The sequence below is a fragment of the Zingiber officinale genome, chromosome 8A (assembly GCF_018446385.1).
Source record: "Zingiber officinale cultivar Zhangliang chromosome 8A, Zo_v1.1, whole genome shotgun sequence".
Classification (NCBI taxonomy): domain Eukaryota; kingdom Viridiplantae; phylum Streptophyta; class Magnoliopsida; order Zingiberales; family Zingiberaceae; genus Zingiber; species Zingiber officinale.
The window spans coordinates 66926186-66945764 of NC_056000.1; the positions used below are offsets into that span (position 1 = coordinate 66926186).

Genomic DNA, 19579 nt, shown 5'->3' on the forward strand with positions numbered 1-19579 from the left:
TCCCCACGTCACATCAAAAGACATACCTCCGTTTTATTGTTATTTTATCTTGGTATATGAGATGTATGTATTTGGCTTTGTGTGTTCCGGTTTTGTTTCCGGGGTGTTGTGTTGTTGTGTAGTGTAAGCCTAGCCGGCTAGCAGTGTGTTTTTCGCTGTATGGACTTGTCTTTATGTATTTTTCGCTGTGTTGGTTTTTGGTTTCAGCCGAGTGGGCTGATAGAAATATATATATAACTGCGTGGTTGTGGATATATTTGTCCAGCCGTGTAGGCTGAGATTATTAACTGCGTGGTTGTGTGTATATTCCAGCCGCCTGTGGCTGATGTATATTATGCCTGTAGAAATGCTTCATATTGTCAACCGTACAGGGGAGGTGCTGCCGAAATTTCTTCGGACAGGGACCCCTCTGGGGCGTGACAATTTAAGTGGTATCAGAGCAGGTATACGATACTTGCTATATGTTCTAGATTTTCGAGATGTATCTGATACTAATTTATTTGGTATCAGAGATCGACTTACGAGTCTTATTCTCCTTGTGTTTCGGATTTCGTGTTTTGGTCTTCTCGATGTGACTTTTCGGGTTTTGGGACCTGGCAGCAGCAGGACATCTCCAAGCTATAGGAGGTATGTTAGTATATACTGTTATCCTACCTTTCTGTTAGTATATACCCTGTTGACTATTACAGTTTATCACCTGTGTTAGCATACTTTAATAGTACTTGTCGGGTTGTTGTAGCGTATATTACATATGATGAGTTAGCCACTGATCTTGATTGACCTTAATAGAGATTAAGGATTATAGGCTGTGGTGATTTTACATATCATACCCCCAGTAGTTTTACTTCTGTTATGATGAGTTGATTAGAAGATCGAGGCACATACCAGCATCTGTTATTATTGGCTGGGTAGTGGATAGTATCTATATCTTTATGATGACCTAGCCAGTAGTATACCATGTTAGCTTAGTTAATTTCATCCGTGGATAATTGATTTACTCTTGTTAGATCGGTCAGTAGAAGATAGATTGATGTTTGTAGACTTGGGTAGTCGTGAATGATTTACCTTAGATGCTTGTAGAGGCTTTATTTATTCTTGATTAGTTAGTAGATGACCGATTAGTTTTGTTGATCCGATCAGTAGGGGATTGACCTACTTTACTTCTAGATATTTGAATCTTGGGTTATTCGTGCTTAGTTGGATATCTTGAGCACATCGAGTACCTAGCTTATACTGACGTGGGAAAGGACTGAATTAGCCATATACTATTGTCGGTTTGGTCAGTCGATAGAGGATCGATGTATCTTATTCCATGGGTACTTTAATTTTAGACTGTATGTACCTAATGGGATAACTTAGAAGGTGGCATAGGATTTGTGTGGTAGATTGGATTAAATATGCTGATTCTGCATATCTATGTAGTGTGTACAGGTGATTATTACGGGTTGTAGGAGCGCTTTGATGGACGATCTAATTGTATGTAGTGGGTGCATACTTTTCCAGTTATGATTGTTGTGGGTTTCTAGTAGATTATACCCGAGTGGTCTGGTTGGTTTATTGAAGATATCTTATCGATTTAATCTGAGTTGTGATATGAGCAGATGTGTTTGGTGTGGTATCTGAGGTATATTGTTGCTTATGTTTGATATGTGAGTGCACCTGGGTTTAGTATGCTTTAATGGAAGTTGATGTTGATTATACTCTTGGCATAGGCGGATATATGTCATGTGAGTGTTGTTTGAGGTGTATTGTCGAATATACCTACGATGATTATGCACACGGGTTCGATATGTAATGTTGAGGGTATTACACTGATTTTTACCTGTGTTATGAGTATGTTGGTGTGTACTAATTGGAGGATTATGTCGAACATACATGTGTTGAGTGTGCCAGGTGTATGGTGGGTAGTATCATGATGATTCTACCTATGTTGAATGTAGAATGCTTGGTGTCTACATTATGTTATTGTTTGTATTACCCTGTCAACTACTTCTCCTATTAGTGGGTGACTGACCTACTAGGATGATGATAGAGTTGACTATGGATTTGATTTGCTTACTAGGTTGCTATACCCTAGGCTAACCATAGTGATCTGTGGTAGAGAGATTTCGTGCAGTCTCAAACTGGATAGTTAGGTGCTTGGGCACTTATGTATTGTTGTGGTAGAGTGTAGCTCCCACATGTTATGGATCGTTTGTGGTAGAGCGTAGCTTCCACATATTCTGAATTCCCACATATTTAGGGATTGTTTTGTAGTGGAGCGTTGCTCCTACATATTGCGGATTGTTTGTAGCGGAGCATTGCTCCCATATTTATTGTGGATACATATTTTGGATTATTTGTGGTGGAGCGTTGCTCCCACATATGGAGGATTTCTTGTGGTAGAGCGTTGCTCCCACATAAGGAGGATTTCTTGTGGTAGAGCGTTGCTCCCACATATGTGGTATTTCGTGTGATAGAGCATTGCTCTCACACTGGAGGTTCTATTCTTTGGTGATTATATATCGTTGGTGATTAGATCTGTTTATTGTTGGGGATCTTATTGTTAGGAATGTCTGTGATACGGACATTATGTGTCTTGGTTTTACCATTAGTGCTTGCGGTGCCCTAGATGTTATCATGGACTTGATGATTTGGGTATCCCTAGAATGTTTGGATCGGTTTCCATTGTCTTTGTTGACGATGTTGTGATCTATTTCGGATCCGTGGTGAGTCACGTACACCACCTTTGCTTAGATTTGGAGATGTTTCGACGAGAACATCTATATGTGATGATCAGTAGTGCTTATTTGGATTGTCTTATGTGATGATGATTAGGACACGCGGTCACCAGTAGGAGTATACCGTGGTTCCACAGGAGATCGAGGTTGTTACCGTTGGGAGTAGACGGAGTCGATATAAGAGGCTCGCAACTTCCTTTGTTTGGCTCGATATTTCCGGAGATACGTTGAAGGTTTCTCACGGATTGCTATGCTACTTACACGCCTGATCAGGAAAGGCGTGAAGTTCACTTGGACTGAGGTTTGCAAGACCAGCTTTTAGGAGCTGAAGCGGAGTTTAGTGTCGGCTCCGATTTTTGGTTTTACCTTCTGGAGAGGACGAATTCGTGCTCTATACCGACGCATCTCTACGGGGTTTGGACGCTGTTTTGATGCAGCACGATAGAGTAGTCTCCTATGCTTCTCGTCGGTTGAAGAAGCATGAGAAGAACTACCCTGTACATGATCTGGAGCTAGTCGCCATTATTTTTGCCATGAAGATTTGGCGACATTATTTATATGACGTTACATTTGAGATTCTCACTGACCATAAGAGTCTCAAATATCTGTTTTACTTAGAAAGAACCTAATCTCCGACAGAGGAGATGGATGGAGTTCCTGAAGGATTTTGATTGTACCATTAGCTATCACCTAGGAAAAGCTAATGTGGTTGTCGACGCACTTAGCCGGAAGTCTAGAGTGACTTTGGCTTGCCACCGAGTTGTGGTCACAAACTGGTTACCATGGTTGTTCAGTCGTCGATCAGGACGAGGATCCGAGAGCCCTAGGCTGTATTTACGGGTTATTTGCAGCCAGATAGCTTCCGGGTAGCAGACCGAGTTCACACGAGACGAGGAGGGTATTATATACTTCCGAGGTAGATTATGCGTACTTCAGTCTCATCCGGTCTTATAAGAGTTACTTCCGGAGGCTCATCGCTCATGATTTGCTGTCCACCCAGGCGGTACCCGTGTGTACCAAGATTTGAGGTGTTTCTATTGGTGGAACGACATGAAGGAAGACATCGCGGATTTTGTAGCTAGATGTCTCGTCTGTCAGCAAGTGAAAGCCGAGGATTAGAGATCTGCCGGCTTACTTCAGCAGATTTCTATTCCTGAGTGGAAATGAGAACATATTACTAAGGACTTTGTGGTGAGTTTGTCGAGGACATAACGAGACCAAGACGCGATTTGGGTAATCGTTGATCAATTAACCAAATCCGCGCACTTTTTAGCGATCCGGAAGACTGATTTCCTGGATCGATTGGTAGATCTGTTTTGCCGGGAGATCATCAGATCACATGGTGTTCCGTTGACTATTATTCGGATAGAGGCCCCTGTTTCACGTCTCGTTTCTGGCAGAGTCTACAGCAGCCTTTAGGCACTGAGCTCTGTTACAGTACAGTTTTCCATCCGCAGGCAGATGGACAGCCAGAGCGGACCTTTCAGACTCTAGAGGATTTGCTGAGATCGTGTGTGTTGGATTTTGGAGGCAGTTGGGAGGACCATCTGCCATTTGTAGAGTTCGCCTACAACGACAGCTTTCTTTTGGCTATCCGGATGGCACCGTTTGAAGCGTTGTAAGGTAGGTCTTATAGGGCACCCACCCTCTGGGATGAGGTTGGGGAGACCCAGTTGATGGGACCTCATAGAGCTCAGCAGAACGAAGAGTTGGTCCGTATTATCAGACGGATGATGTTAGAGGCACAGGATCGCCAGAAGTGTTATGCTGATCGAAGATGCAGACCCCTAGCGTTCTCTATTAGAGACCATGTATTTCTGCGAATTTCACCCACAAAAGGAGCGAAGAGATTTGGCTTCAGAGGTAAGCTAGCTCCGCGATACATTGGACCTTTTCAGATCTTGGAGATGATTGGAGCGGTAGCTTACTTGTTAGCACTACCACCATCCTTGGTAGGCGTGTACGATGTGTTCTACTTGTCTATGTTAAGCAGATACCTACTCGACCCGACACATGCACTGACAGATATCTCAGTTCAGTTCAGCCTGACATTACATATGAGGAGGTTCCAGTGCAGATTCTCGATCGGAAAGAGCGTCAGTTGCGGAATAAGACTATCCGGCTGGTTAAAGTCGGATGGCAGCATCACTCGGATGAGGAGGCTACTTGGGAACTCGAGGATACTATCCAAGCTCTATATCCCCACCTTTTCACATGAGGTATGTGATTTTATTTATCGTTCAACATTTATGCTTTATCTGTTGTTAGTACTTGCTGATGGTAGATAAACGAAATTTGGGGACCAAATTTTTATAAGTGGGGGAGAATGTAAAATTTTGAAAATAGACGAATATTAATAAGGGAATTTTCTGGAATTTTTGGAAATTTTTCGGGAATTTTTCGGAGCTCGTACGGACGAGTTAACGGGGATAAAAACGGGGCCCGGAAAAGCCTGTTTAGGCTACCCGATTTAAGCGAGGAAAAGATTTTATTTATATATCTTATTCCTTTTTATTTTCTTTGTTTTGTTTCGTTTTGTTGTCGCCGAAACCGAGCCAAAGCCCCGCACCCCTTCCTTCTTCTCCCCGACGCCGACGCACGCTTCTCCTTCTTTGCCCTAACCGGCGCCGACGCCGGCGGTTTCTTCCTCTCCATAGCCGAGTGATCTTGTGCCCTAGAGAGCAGCAGCGAGCCACCACCGCCGCTCCTCCCTGTTGCACACCGCGAGCCGACCCTTGCCCTAAACCTCGCGGCGCCTTCTCTCGAGACCTCGCCGGCCACTAGGTTCGACCTAGCGCCGCCGCCCCTCTCCGATCTCCTCTGTGTCGGCCTCCTCCACACTGTGCCCTAATTCCCCGGTCTCCTCTCATCAGAGTCGACCCTTCTTCACAGCGACTTCCTGTGCCCTATCGCCGATTTTCTACCGCGACGCTGACCCCTCTGCCGTCGGCGATGAGCCACCTCTCTGGCTCTCTTTGTGCCGGCGACCGATCCTCCTTTCCTCCTCACGGCAGAGCACCCCGGCAAGAGCACCATTCCTCCCCTTACTGTGCCGTGCCTAGTTTAGGTGCGGCCGAGCCTTCCTTTGTGTTCTAGGTTCCGGTTGAGGTAAGTTTAGAATGTCGATTTTGCATCTTCTGTTCTTGATCCCAACAATGTAAATCGTTTCCAACTAAGTGTTGTTTTGTTCTGTTGGGTTTTTCGGGCCGCGAAAACTGCTTTTCGCATCGCGGAAACCCCGAATCACCCAAAGCCGTAGATCCGTGAAAGGAAAACCGAACGAAATACAAATATGAGTTTCAAAATCTTTAGATCTACTCCTAGATCTATGTGTTGAGAACTTTACCCTTGTTGCGTGCCCTTTCGCGTTCCCGCTCTTCCAAGGAGTTGCCGGATCTCAAGACCGTCAAGCGCCGGTCCTCTAGAAGTATCCACACGGACACGTAGGTGGAGAAACCTCACACAAAAGGTGTGCTAGCACCTTGGTGAGATTCGGCCAAGCAAAGAGGAGAGGGAGAGGGAGAGCTTGAGAGCTTGAGGAAGAAAAAAGGAGTAAATGAGGAGTTGAATCAAAAATTCATTTCCTTTCCCTCACTAAAGTGGCCGACCACATTTGGTTGTGTAACCCCCATTTCCACTTAATTACAATTAAGTGGAGGCCATTAAGAGGTGTCTTGTAACTCCCATGAGGTGGCACACCATGAAGATGTGGACCATTACCATTGGTCCACCTCTTGCCACCTCACAATGATGTGGCAAATGAGTAACCTCCACTCATTTAATGTGGCCAACCCACATTAAATGCAATGGAGGCTTGTAACCTCCATGAGGTGGCAAAACAAGATGATGTGGAACAACACTATTGGTCCACATCTTGCCACCTCACTCATGATGTGGCAAAGAGTCAAGTCAAACTTGACTCTTCCTCTTCCTCTCTAGTCAAGTCAAACTTGACTCAATCTCTCTCATGGTTGATCTAATCTAACCATTTGATTCAAGCTAACTTAATATAATGAATCTAATTCATTAAATTAAATTGATCTAATGAGTCATAATCTAAATTAGACTCATTAAATACATGAATCAACTTGAGTCTAACTCAATTAGCCCAATTTGGATTACTCTTAATCCAATTTGATTCATCAAATGAATCTAATCCTCTTGGTTCATCATATGAACCAAATCTCCATCTAAATGTCCTAAGTGTGTGACCCTATAGGTTCTTGTAACGTTGGCAATGCCCTAAACCCATTTAGGAGCATAAGTAATGAGCGGTATCTAGCAACACATCATTACTACCCAAGTTACAAGAAATGTCGAGATCCAACATCACCTTGTGACTACTAATTGTGACTCCTCACAATATGTGACATTGTCCTTCTATCCTAGACATCTAGATTGATCAATGTGAGGCATAGACCGTGTCATCCTCTGATCAATCTAAATCTTGAAATCCAAGTAGACTCACTCGATCAAATGAGCTCAACATCTAATGTTGACTCATTTGGGCATGGCCATGCACTTAGTGGTCTAACTCTATCAAGAATATTGATGTCGCTCCCGTCATATGGGAGGGATAGATCCCATCTACATCACTCACATCCCTCTGCATAATTTGTTACATACCCAGTAATCGCCTTTATAGTCCACCCTGTTACGGGTGACGTTTGACGAAACCAAAGTACATAACTCCTTATGTAGGGATCCATGGTGACTTCAGGTCAAAGGACTAATAGTCATACTAATAGCCACATGAGAAAGTATATGACACTCATATAACGATCCATGATACTTTCTCATGGCGGGTCATTCAGTATACATTCTCTAATGCATACCCATGTGTCAGCTTGATATCTCTATATCCATGACTTGTGAGATCAAGTCATCGAGCTGACCTACATGCTAGTCTTATTGTATTAACATTGTCCCTGAATGTTAATACTCGACTAGGAATGATTTAAAGTAGTGTTCCCTATATCATCTCACTATCGATTCAACCAATTGATTGATATAGGTATGAACCTTCTACTCAAGGACGTTACTATACTTATTTTATCTGGCACTAATACAAATAAGCATAATAACCAAAAACCATATGCCTTAATATATATACAAGAATATGATATACATGAGCCCATACAATCATCAAATGATTGGCTATAGGGCTCTAACTAACAATCTCCCACTAGCACTAGTGCCAATCAGTATAGGCTCTAAGTCCTAATGACCTAGTGTGACCATCATTCTTTCTCTGTGCCAAAGCCTTGGTCAAGGGATCTGCGATGTTAGCCTCTGTAGGTACTCTGCAAATCTCCACATCTCCTCTATCGATAATCTCTCGAATGAGATGGAAACGTTGTAGAACTGCTGTGAACTCTGCCAGCTCATAGCACTACCATTCAAGCAAAACACGAACCTCGACTGTGATCTTTAATTATCCTGATCGGTCTGGAAGCTGGCATCACTGTAACCCTTTACAGTTAGCTCATCATTGCCTCCATATATCAAGAAATATTCTTTAGTCCTTCTCATGTACTTAAGAATATTCTTGACCGCTATCCAGTGACTTTCACCTGGATCTGACTGGTATCTGCTCGTCATGCTCAAAGCATACGAGACATCAGGTCGAGTACATAGCATGGCGTACATGATCGATCCTATGGCTGAGGAAGGGATCTGATCCATGTGGTCTCTCTCCTCTCTAGAAGAGGGACCTTGAGTCTTCGAAAGACTCACGCCATGTGACATCGGCAGAAATCCCTTCTTGGAGTTCTGCATGGCAAACCGAAGGAGTACCTTGTCAATGTATGTACTCTGACTTAGGCCAAGCAATCTCTTAGATCTATATCTATAGATCTGTATCCCTAGTATGCGGGATGCCTCACCTAAGTCCTTCATTAAGAAGCAACTCCCTAGCCAAGTCTTGACAGACTGAAGCAAAGGGATGTCCTTCCCAATGAGTAGTATGTCATCCACATACAATATGAGGAAGACAACTGTGTTCTCTACAACCTTCTTGTAGACACAAGGCTCATCTTCGTTCTTGATGAATCCAAACTGTTTGATTGCATCATTGAATCGAAGATTCCAGCTCCGGGATGCTTGCTTTAGTCCATATATGGACCTATGCAGCTTGCATACTCTACTAGTATGCTGTGGATCTATAAAACCCTCAGGTTGTGTCATGTACACATCCTCGAGTAGGTTTCCATTCAGAAATATGGTTTTGACATCCATCTGCCATATCTCATAGTCATGGTAGGCTGCAATAGCAAGCATGATCCGAATGGACTTAAACATCGCTACTGGAGAAAAGGTTTCATCATAGTCAATACCATGAATCTGCTTGAAACCTTTAGCTACCAAGCGACCCTTATAAATAAGTCCATCCATATCAGTCTTTCTCTTAAAGACCCACTTACACCCAATGGGTTTTACCCCTTCAGGTGGATCAACCAAAGTCCATACTTGGTTGGTGTACATGGATTCCATTTCGGATCTCATGGCTTCTAGCCATTTCTCGGAATCTGGTCTCATCACAGCTTCCTGATAGGTGGTAGGCTCATCCTCTATGAGCACAATGTCATCATGGTCAGACAAGAGAAATGAGTATCTCTCAGGTTGACGACGTACCCTATCAGACCTGCGAAGAGGTATGTCTACTTGAACCGGTTGTTGTTCCTCAACTCCTTGTGGAACAACATCATCCACAACACTTTGTGGTTCCAGTTCAATTTCCATCGAGGCATCAGTGCTATTGTTCGCATCTTGAACTTCTTCAAGATCGAATGCGCTCCCACTAGTCTTTCTAGAAACAAAGTTCCTTTCTAGAAAGACCCCAGTCTTTGCCACAACTACCTTGTGCTGACTGGGAGTGTAGAAGTAATTGTTGGAACCCCAAGGTTGTTTTGGTGTGATCAACAAGTTAAGTTAGGTCCTGCGTTGTTTCTAACCTTGTGTCTAATTGTGCAGGAGCTTAGGAGCACAGGTACTCGAGCAGAAGACGCAGCTAGCGAGAAGGATGGCACGCTGTGCGTCCGAGGGACGAGGTGCTGCGGAAGAGTACACCGGCGGACGAGAAGGAAGTGCGCGCGGTGGTTCCGAGGTACGAAAGCCGGAGCGGAAGATTGCTCGGGGAGCAAGAGACGCAGCTAGCGCGAAGGTCGGCACGGGGTGCGACCGAGGGACGAAGTCTGCGGATGAGTACGCTGGTGGACGAGAAGGGACATGCGGTAATTCTGAGGTACGAGAAGCCGGAGGGAAGCACGCTCGAGAAGACCGGAAGATGGGTTCGGGTGAGCCCTATTCCGAATGTCGAGATCACCCAAGCAAGCGGAGCCGGAGCGAAGACCCGGACCGAGGCGAGCTGAACCGGAGAAGAGAGCACGGACCAAAAGTCAACTGGTTGACTTTTTGCTCCGGCGCCGGAACTATCCGGGCGCCCGGAGTCTGTCCAGGTGCCCGGAATCGGTCCGGGAGCATTTTTCCACGGATCGAGCTTTGACTCGATCCAACCGCTGGGGATAAATTCTCTAGGCGCCGGAACCCATCCAGGCGCCCCGACCAAGGCTATAAATATAGCCTTGGTCGAACTTTCAATAATCACGATCATTCTATTTCCAAACACTTGTGTGCTTTAGTTGTAGTTAAGCCTCTATTTTCTGTGCCTAAACGCTGTAAGAGGCTTCTCCGCCTGAAAGAGTTTTTGAGCTTAATCTTCCTTGGATTAACAACCACATCGGTTGTAACCAAGTAAACATCTGGTGCCTCGTCTTTTTCTTTTATGCTTGTATTTATCTGCTTAATTCATTTTACAAGTGTTAGCTTAATCGTTCGAGGAAGGGTTGTCTGTTTTTAATTGACAGGTTATTTACCAACCCTTCTAACCGGCCCAACGGTCCAACAAGTGGTATCAGAGCCGAGTACGCCTCAGAAGGACTAACCGCCGTCTGACGCAACAAAACAATGGCCGGAGCTAGCGACTACCCACCAGCATTCGAGGGGGAGCTTGCTTCTTGGAAGCAACAAATGACGGTATTTCTTAACTCTGATATTGGTATTTCTTTAATAATGAAATTTGGTTATGAAGCACCAAAGACAACAAATGGAGAAGAACTCGATCTACGCCTATGGAACAAGAAGCAACGTGACGCGTCAATGGCAAACGGTCGGGCAGAGTTTCACATTCTAACCGCAATACCAAATGAAGATTTCGATAGAGTTGGTGAATACAACAGCGCAAAAGAACTTTGGGAAAAGTTCTTAAAACTCTACGAAGAACCAACTGAAGCTGAATCCGACTCTTTGATAGACACCGAGCTGCCGACAGAACAGTCTGAGATGGAAGAAATTACCGAGACAGCCCCAACAGCCGAAGTACATCCCGAGAGTGATGAAGGGGGAGAATCTTCGGATAAAAGTAACTCGACAGGGGGAGAATCAACTACCGAAAAGGTAAGTCAGGTATGGATTCGAACCTCTGATCAATTAAATGATTCAATCGAAAAATTGCCTGAAGAGTCTTTCGAATCAGAAATTGAATCATCGAAAGAATTTTTCGAATTAGAAAATCAATTGTCAAACTTGCCTTGCAAATTATTATTAAAAGAATTTTGCAAGTTAGAAATCTTGTCGAAAAACTTTTGTAAATTGCAAAATATTTTTTCGAAAGAATTATGCAAATTAGAAATGATGTCAAAAACTTTCTTCGAATATTTTTTCGAATTACAAATTACTTTCTCAAAAGAGTTTTGCAATTCAGAAAATGAGACATCGAAAAAGTGTTTCGGATTAAGAAATCTATTATTAATAAATTCCTGCAAATTAGAATTTTTTTCTTGCAAATTACAAAATATTCTTTCAAACGAATTTTGCACATTGTCGAAAGAATTTTTTATAGCATCGAAAAATTTTATCAAGTTAGAATCTATGCTATCGAAATATTTTTGTGAACTTGAAATTCAAAAAATAATAGAAATTAACATGATACAAATTGTTGCATGTTTAATATTTTCTGCTGTTAATCTGAAAAAGTGTGACTTAAGAATTTCTGATAAATTAAAATGGAAATTTAAACCTTCTGATTAAAGCATAAAATATATAAATAAATAAATGCATAGAAAATTTCTCTTTATGTTATTAATTCTCTGAAATTTTCTTGCATAAAGCTTTCTGTTTAGAAACTTCTTAAATCTTGATGTCGAATGACTTAGAAATTTGTCTTGACTTAGAAATATTTCCCTGAAAATTATTGAAATAGAGTTTCAAAATTTTTTAATGTCAACCCTTAGATTTCGTTTGTACCCCATTTTTATTGTGATCAAAGGGGGAGAAGGGAAATTATAAGTCTAGGGGGAGGTAGAAAAAATTGAAAATTAAAATTTGGAATGTTTGAAATTTAATTTTTTCTATCATGTTGCATGTTATTGCAATAAACTGTTTAATTTCATATCTATTGTTGACCCTAGCTTAACTTGGGTTGATCACACCAAAAAGGGGGAGATTGTTGGAACCCCAAGGTTGTTTTGGTGTGATCAACAAGTTAAGTTAGGTCCTGCGTTGTTTCTAACCTTGTGTCTAAGTGTGCAGGAGCTTAGGAGCACAGGTACTCGAGCGGAAGACGCAGCTAGCGAGAAGGACGACAGTCCGAGGGACGAGGTGCTGCGGAAGAGTACACCGGCGGACGAGAAGGAAGTGCGCGCGATGGTTCCGAGGTACGAAAGCCGGAGCGGAAGATTGCTCGGGGAGCAAGAGACGCAGCTAGCGCGAAGGTCGGCACGGGGTGCGACCGAGGGACGAAGTCTGCGGATGAGTACGCTGGTGGACGAGAAGGGACACGCGGTAATTCTGAGGGACGAGAAGCCGGAGGGAAGCACGCTCGAGAAGACCGGAAGATGGGTTCGGGTGAGCCCTATTCCGGATGTCAGAGATCACCCAAACAGGCGGAGCCGGAGCAGAAAGACCCGGACCAGAGGCGAGCTGAACCAGAGAAGAGAGCACGGACCAAAAGTCAACTGGGTTGACTTTTGGCTCCGGGGCGCCCGGAGCTGTCCGGGGCGCCCGGAGTTGTCCGGGCGCCCGGAACCATCCGGGGAAGGGACTTTTTCACAGGATCGAGCTTTGACTCGATCCAACCGTTGGGGGATAAATTTTATCCCCCCAGGGCGCCCGGAACCCATCCAGGCGCCCCGACCAAGGCTATAAATATAGCCTTGGTCCAGAAACTTTTCAATAATCACGATCATTCTATTTCCAAACACTTGTGTGCTTTAGTTGTAGTTAAGCCTCTATTTTCTGTGCCTAAACGCTGTAAGAGGCTTCTCCGCCTGAAGGAGTTTTTGAGCTTAATCTTCCTTGGATTAACAACCACATCGGTTGTAACCAAGTAGACATCTGGTGCCTCGTCTTTTTCTTTTATGCTTGTATTTATCTGCTTAATTCATTTTACAAGTGTTAGCTTAATCGTTCGAGGAAGGGTTGTCTGTTTTTAATTGACAGGTTATTTACCAACCCTTCTAACCGGCCCAACGGTCCAACAGTAATATCCCTTAGTTTCTTTGGGATATCCAATAAAATAGCACTTGTCAGATTTGGGTCCTAACTTGTCTAAGACTTGACGTCGAACGTAAGCCTCACAATCCCAAATCCTCATGAAAGACACCTGGGCATCTCTCCCAGTCCATATCCTATATGGTGTCTTTATCACAGCCTTTGATGGAACTCGGTTGAGTATGAAAGCTGCCGTGTCTAGAGCATATCCCCATAGATATGTCGGAAGATCTGTGTGACTCATCATAAATCGTACCATATCTAATAGGGTACGATTCCTCCTTTCGGATACACCATTCCACTGTGGTGTTCCAGGAGGAGTGAGTTGGGATAGAATCCCACACTCAGCTAAATAGTCACGAAAGTCATGGCTTAAGTATTCACCACCTCGATCTGATCGAAGTATTTTAATACTCTTGCCAAGATGGTTCTGTACTTCATTCTTGAATTCTTTGAACTTTTCAAAGGATTCGGACTTATGTGTCATCAAGTACACATAACCATATCTACTGAAGTCATCAGTAAATGTGATGAAGTATCTATAACCGCCTCTAGCAGCGACATTGAAAAGGCCACATACATCACTATGTATGAGTCCTAAAAAATCAGTCGCTCTCTCGCTGTGCCCACTAAAGGGAGTCTTGGTCATCTTGCCTCGTAGGCATGACTCGCATATCTCATATGATTCAAAATCAAATGAGTCCAGCAAACCATCCTTATGGAGCTGGGATAAACGCTTGTCATTTATATGACCTAAGCGACAGTGCCAGAGATAGGTGTGGTTCATATCATTCAATTTGAACCTCTTGGTACTAACTTTATAGATAGAGCTCTCAAGGTCTAGAATATAGAGTCCGTTCATCAGAGGTGCACTACAATAGAACATATCGTTTAAATAGACAGAACAACATTTGTTCTTTATTATAAACGAGAATCCTTTCTTGTCCAAACAAGAAACTGATATAATGTTCTTAGTCAATGCAGGCACATAACAACAATCGTCTAACTCTAGTATAAGCCCAGAGGGCAGAGATAGAAAATAAGTCCCTATAGCAACAGCAGCAACCCGTGCTCCATTGCCTACTCGTAGGTCTATCTCGCCCTTTGTCAATGCTCTGCTATTTCTCAGTGCTTGTACATTAGTACAAATGTGCGAAGCACATCCGGTATCTAATACCCACGATGAAGAAATAGAGAGGTTGACTTCTATAACATGTACACCTGAAGTAGAAATCTTATTTCTCTTCTTCGTAAGATCTTCCAGGTATCCTGTGAAGTTCCTCTTCCAGTGCCCTGCTTGTCCTTGATATAGTTGACGAAGATGTTCAACCATATCGTAAGCACACATCAACTCATGTTGCTTCTGAAGCTCAGAGTTCATGGTTGCGAGCATTAGACAGGACACATCTAATGCGTCATCTTGATGCTTCTTGCAAGCATCCCGGTCAGCTCGCGTGGCAGTGGCAGGAGGAGCCTCCGGAATGGGCTGCTCCAGAACGTACAGTTTACGTTCCTGAGTGAGAACTATTCTCAGGTTCCTGTACCAGTCCAGGAAATTTGCTCCGTTGAGCTTGTCCTTCTTAAGGACAGAACGCAGGGAGAAAGAGTTCGTATTCGACGTCATGGTTATCTACAACAGAAAATTTGCAGAAATAAATATCATTTTCTTTTAAAATCATTTAATTAGGCCTTTAATTAAATGATACTCCCACTGAATTCTATAATTCTTGTGGGACAAGATCCACATCATACTAACCCTTGAGTTAGCTTTGGCTAATACGCCCAAGGCTTAGTATGATCGGTAGGTAACGATTACCAATTACATCTCTATGCAACTCTTGTTTATAAAATCAATATCCGCATTTATATTAAAACTCGAGTTAGCTTTGGCTAATACGCCCGAGAGTTAATATAGATGTGATTTTGACCTATCTTTTCCAACTGTTGGAGGAATGCCTATAGTTGACTCGATCTAACCGAGCAACTAGGAATACTCAATCTAATTGAGTTTGTATTCACCCATGCGTTGATAGGCGGGACCAAGATTGCCCCTCCGTACCCTACAAAGATAATATGTATTGCTCTGCTTTGGCAGATTCAACAATACATGTGATCGAGATAGTGATAGGTATCACGACACGATTAGGCATTTAGAGTTGGTTCGATCGAGATCTAATCTAATCGAAAAGGATGCATCTTGTGCACGACTTAGATCTAATCTAATCACAAGGGTGCATCATGTGCACGACTTAGATCTAATCTAATCGTAAGGCACTAATTAATTAACTACTTATTAAATATGCATCACATACACAAGCAATTAATTAATCTATTTGTGATTTGGTCATGGCCCTACTACGATCTTCTCAAGCCAATGAGAAGATCGATTGGTCAACCTAGGGTCAACAGCTTCTCCAAGCTCCTCCCTTTGACCACCTTGTGTTGCTCGTGCCCGCCTCGGAACTCCGTCTCGTGTGGACCCTCCACCGCTCCAATTTGTACATTACAATTTGAAACTTGAGTTACATTCGAATCTAAATCTAATTTACAATAAGAATATAAGAGAAGGCACGACACGCAGGTCGCGAATATAATACAACACTCGCAAACTCATAACGGCACGCAGGCCGTATTATGAATTACAACACAATCCAATCACATTGGGTTTTTGGGCCATGACTATCACAAAATTAATATATAATTCAAAAATTATATATTTTCATAATTTTCTGTAATTTTAAAATTAATTTTTACAATTTTTACTAGTAAAATTTCCCGGCGGACCCGTTTAGCGGTTTCGGGCGCAATCGCGGAACGGATCCCCTTGCGGGGCCAGGGGCAGTGCCCCTACCCGTGATCTAACCATCGCGAGGGTTCCTTTGCGATCCAACAGCGCCTAAACCCGCTGTCCCAAAACGATTTGGGCCGAGACATTGCCGTTTCGGAAAAATCTTCCCGGCGGGTTCGTTTTTAGCGATTTCGGGTGCAATCGCGGAGCAAATCCCCTTGCGGGGTTAGGGGCAGTACCCCTACCCGCGATCTAACCATTGCGAGTTGCTCCTAAGCGATCTAATGGCACCCAAGCCCGCTGTCCCAAAAAATTTTGGGGTGAAACGAAGCCGTTTTGGAAAAATCTTTCCGGTAGCCGAAGCCTACAAGCGACTAAACACTTGTGCTTCGATTACTCGAGAAAAATACTCATAAAAACCCAAAAATCATAATTTTACAGAAAATTACAGAAACTTTAGTTTTCATAAAACCAAAAAACAAACTCGTACTCGCCTTGCACGTGGCTCTGATACCACTGTTGGGTTTTTCGGGCCGCGAAAACCGCTTTTCGCGTCGCGGAAACCCCGAATCACCCAAAGCCGTAGATCCGTGCAAGGAAAACCGAACGAAATACAAATACGAGTTTCAAAATCTTTAGATCTACTCCTAGATCTATGTGTTGAGAACTTTACCCTTGTTGCGTGCCCTTTCGCATTCCCGCTCTTCCAAGGAGTTGCCGGATCTCAAGACCGTCAAGCGTCGGTCCTCTAGAAGTATCCACACGGACACGTAGGTGGAGAAACCTCACACAAAAGGTGTGCTAGCACCTTGGTGAGATTCGGCCAAGCAAAGAGGAGAGGGAGAGGGAGAGCTTGAGAGCTTGAGGAAGAAGAAAGGAGTAAATGAGGAGTTGAATCAAAAATTCATTTCCTTTCCCTCACTAAAGTGGCCGGCCACATTTGGTTGTGTAACCCCCATTTCCACTTAATTACAATTAAGTGGAGGCCATTAAGAGGTGTCTTGTAACTCCCATGAGGTGGCACACCATGAAGATGTGGACCATTACCATTGGTCCACCTCTTGCCACCTCACAATGATGTGGCAAATGAGTAACCTCCACTCATTTAATGTGGCCAACCCACATTAAATGCAATGGAGGCTTGTAACCTCCATGAGGTGGCAAAACAAGATGATGTGGAACAACACTATTGGTCCACATCTTGCCACCTCACTCATGATGTGGCAAAGAGTCAAGTCAAACTTGACTCTTCCTCTTCCTCTCTAGTCAAGTCAAACTTGACTCAATCTCTCTCATGGTTGATCTAATCTAACCATTTGATTCAAGCTAACTTAATATAATGAATCTAATTCATTAAATTAAATTGATCTAATGAGTCATAATCTAAATTAGACTCATTAAATACATGAATCAACTTGAGTCTAACTCAATTAGCCCAATTTGGATTACTCTTAATCCAATTTGATTCATCAAATGAATCTAATCCTCTTGGTTCATCATATGAACCAAATCTCCATCTAAATGTCCTAAGTGTGTGACCCTATAGGTTCTTGTAACGTTGGCAATGCCCTAAACCCATTTAGGACCATAAGTAATGAGCGGTATCTAGCAACACATCATTACTACCCAAGTTACAAGAAATGTCGAGATCCAACATCACCTTGTGACTACTAATTGTGACTCCTCACAATATGTGACATTGTCCTTCTATCCTAGACATCTAGATTGATCAATGTGAGGCATAGACCGTGTCATCCTCTAATCAATCTAAATCTTGAAATCCAAGTAGACTCACTCGATCAAATGAGCTCAACATCTAATGTTGACTCATTTGGGCATGGCCATGCACTTAGTGGTCAAACTCTATCAAGAATATTGATGTCTCTCCCGTCATATGGGAGGGATAGATCCCATCTACATCACTCACATCCCTCTGCATAATTTGTTACATACCCAGTAATCGCCTTTATAGTCCACCCTATTACGGGTGACGTTTGACGAAACCAAAGTACATAACTCCTTATGTAGGGATCCATGGTGACTTCAGGTCAAAGGACTAATAGTCATACTAATAGCCACATGAGAAAGTATATGACACTCATATAACGATCCATGATACTTTCTCATGGCGGGTCATTCAGTATATATTCTCTAATGCATACCCATGTGTCAGCTTGATATCTTTATATCCATGACTTGTGAGATCAAGTCATCGAGCTGACCTACATGCTAGTCTTATTGTATTAACATTGTCCCTGAATGTTAATACTCGACTAGGAATGATTTAGAGTAGTGTTCCCTATATCATCTCACTATCGATTCAACCAATCGATTGATATAGGTATGAACCTTCTACTCAAGGACGTTACTATACTTATTTGATTTGGCACTAATACAAATAAGCATAATAACCAAAAACCAAATGCCTTAATATATATACAAGAATATGATATACATGAGCCCATACAATCATCAAATGATTGGCTCTAGGGCTCTAACTAACATGTTCTTGATCCTGTTCTGGACAGAATCTGTGCGGTGGATTTTAGCAGCAAAGCTGTAAAACTTCAGCAGTAACGATCCTTGCTATAGAGCCACAGCGACTGTGGTTGAGGTATAGTGTAGGAATTGATCTTTGTGGTAAATGAGAAGTGTTAGCAAGAATTGTTAACTTGGGTACATGTGTTTGTTTGGGCAGCAACCTTTTGATTTACAGCAGCAATTTATCTTTGCTAGCAGTAAGTTTTGTTTTCAAGCAGCATCTTGGTCCAGCAGCAGTAAGGTAAGGGTTTAGTTTATGGATTTAGCTGGCACACTCTTGATACATGTTGTTTTAGGTATGAATTGATACATATATAATTGGATTTGTATTTAGGTTAATTTCTCGGGGATATGATTTAGCTAATTAATTTATATGTAATTAGCTAAATCCGTATATCATATTGTTATAGGACTGTGATTCGAGATTGGGCGTCTCGACATCGGATTGGTTCGATTCGATCTATATCGGAGGCGGGTACCTCTTGACTTATCTTTTATGATATCGTCATTTGGATATGCATAGTACTTTATAGCTGCAAACAATGAACATGTTTGTTTTTGGTATGTCACTGTTTGATATCCTTAGAATGGTAGGTTTGTCGCTTGTTATGTAGCCGTGCTTATATCTCGTGATTTGTTACCATGAGTATCTTATTGCCATGAGTACTGTATTACCATGAGTACCTTAGTTCCTAGAGTAAGTGACATACCATGCTCTACTGAGGTTAGGACTAGGTTCTGGATTTTATTTCTGGCAGGTGTATCTAGATTATCTGATACCTAGGTTTTTATACCATACCTGACTTGTGTACCTCTATTTGTATATCATATATGATTCGTGTACCTAGACTCTGATTCTTTGATCTGTGTATATTGTTGGTACATATGTTATGGAAGGAGGATATGTTTAGGATCTAGGTTGTTATACCATAGAGGATCTGTATACCCTAGATTCGTGGATTTGACTCACTGATACTGTGGT

General features: G+C 42.7%; 1 long non-coding RNA gene across 1 annotated transcript; it reads left to right on the plus strand.

Annotated features, from left to right (window-relative positions):
* The first annotated feature begins 5680 nt into the window (after positions 1-5680).
* LOC122012595 lies at positions 5681-19053 on the plus strand. The gene is made up of 4 exons (XR_006120276.1): positions 5681-5828; positions 18585-18670; positions 18755-18838; positions 19008-19053. It is a non-coding gene; the product is annotated as an uncharacterized LOC122012595 (long non-coding RNA).
* The last annotated feature ends 526 nt before the right edge of the window (positions 19054-19579 follow it).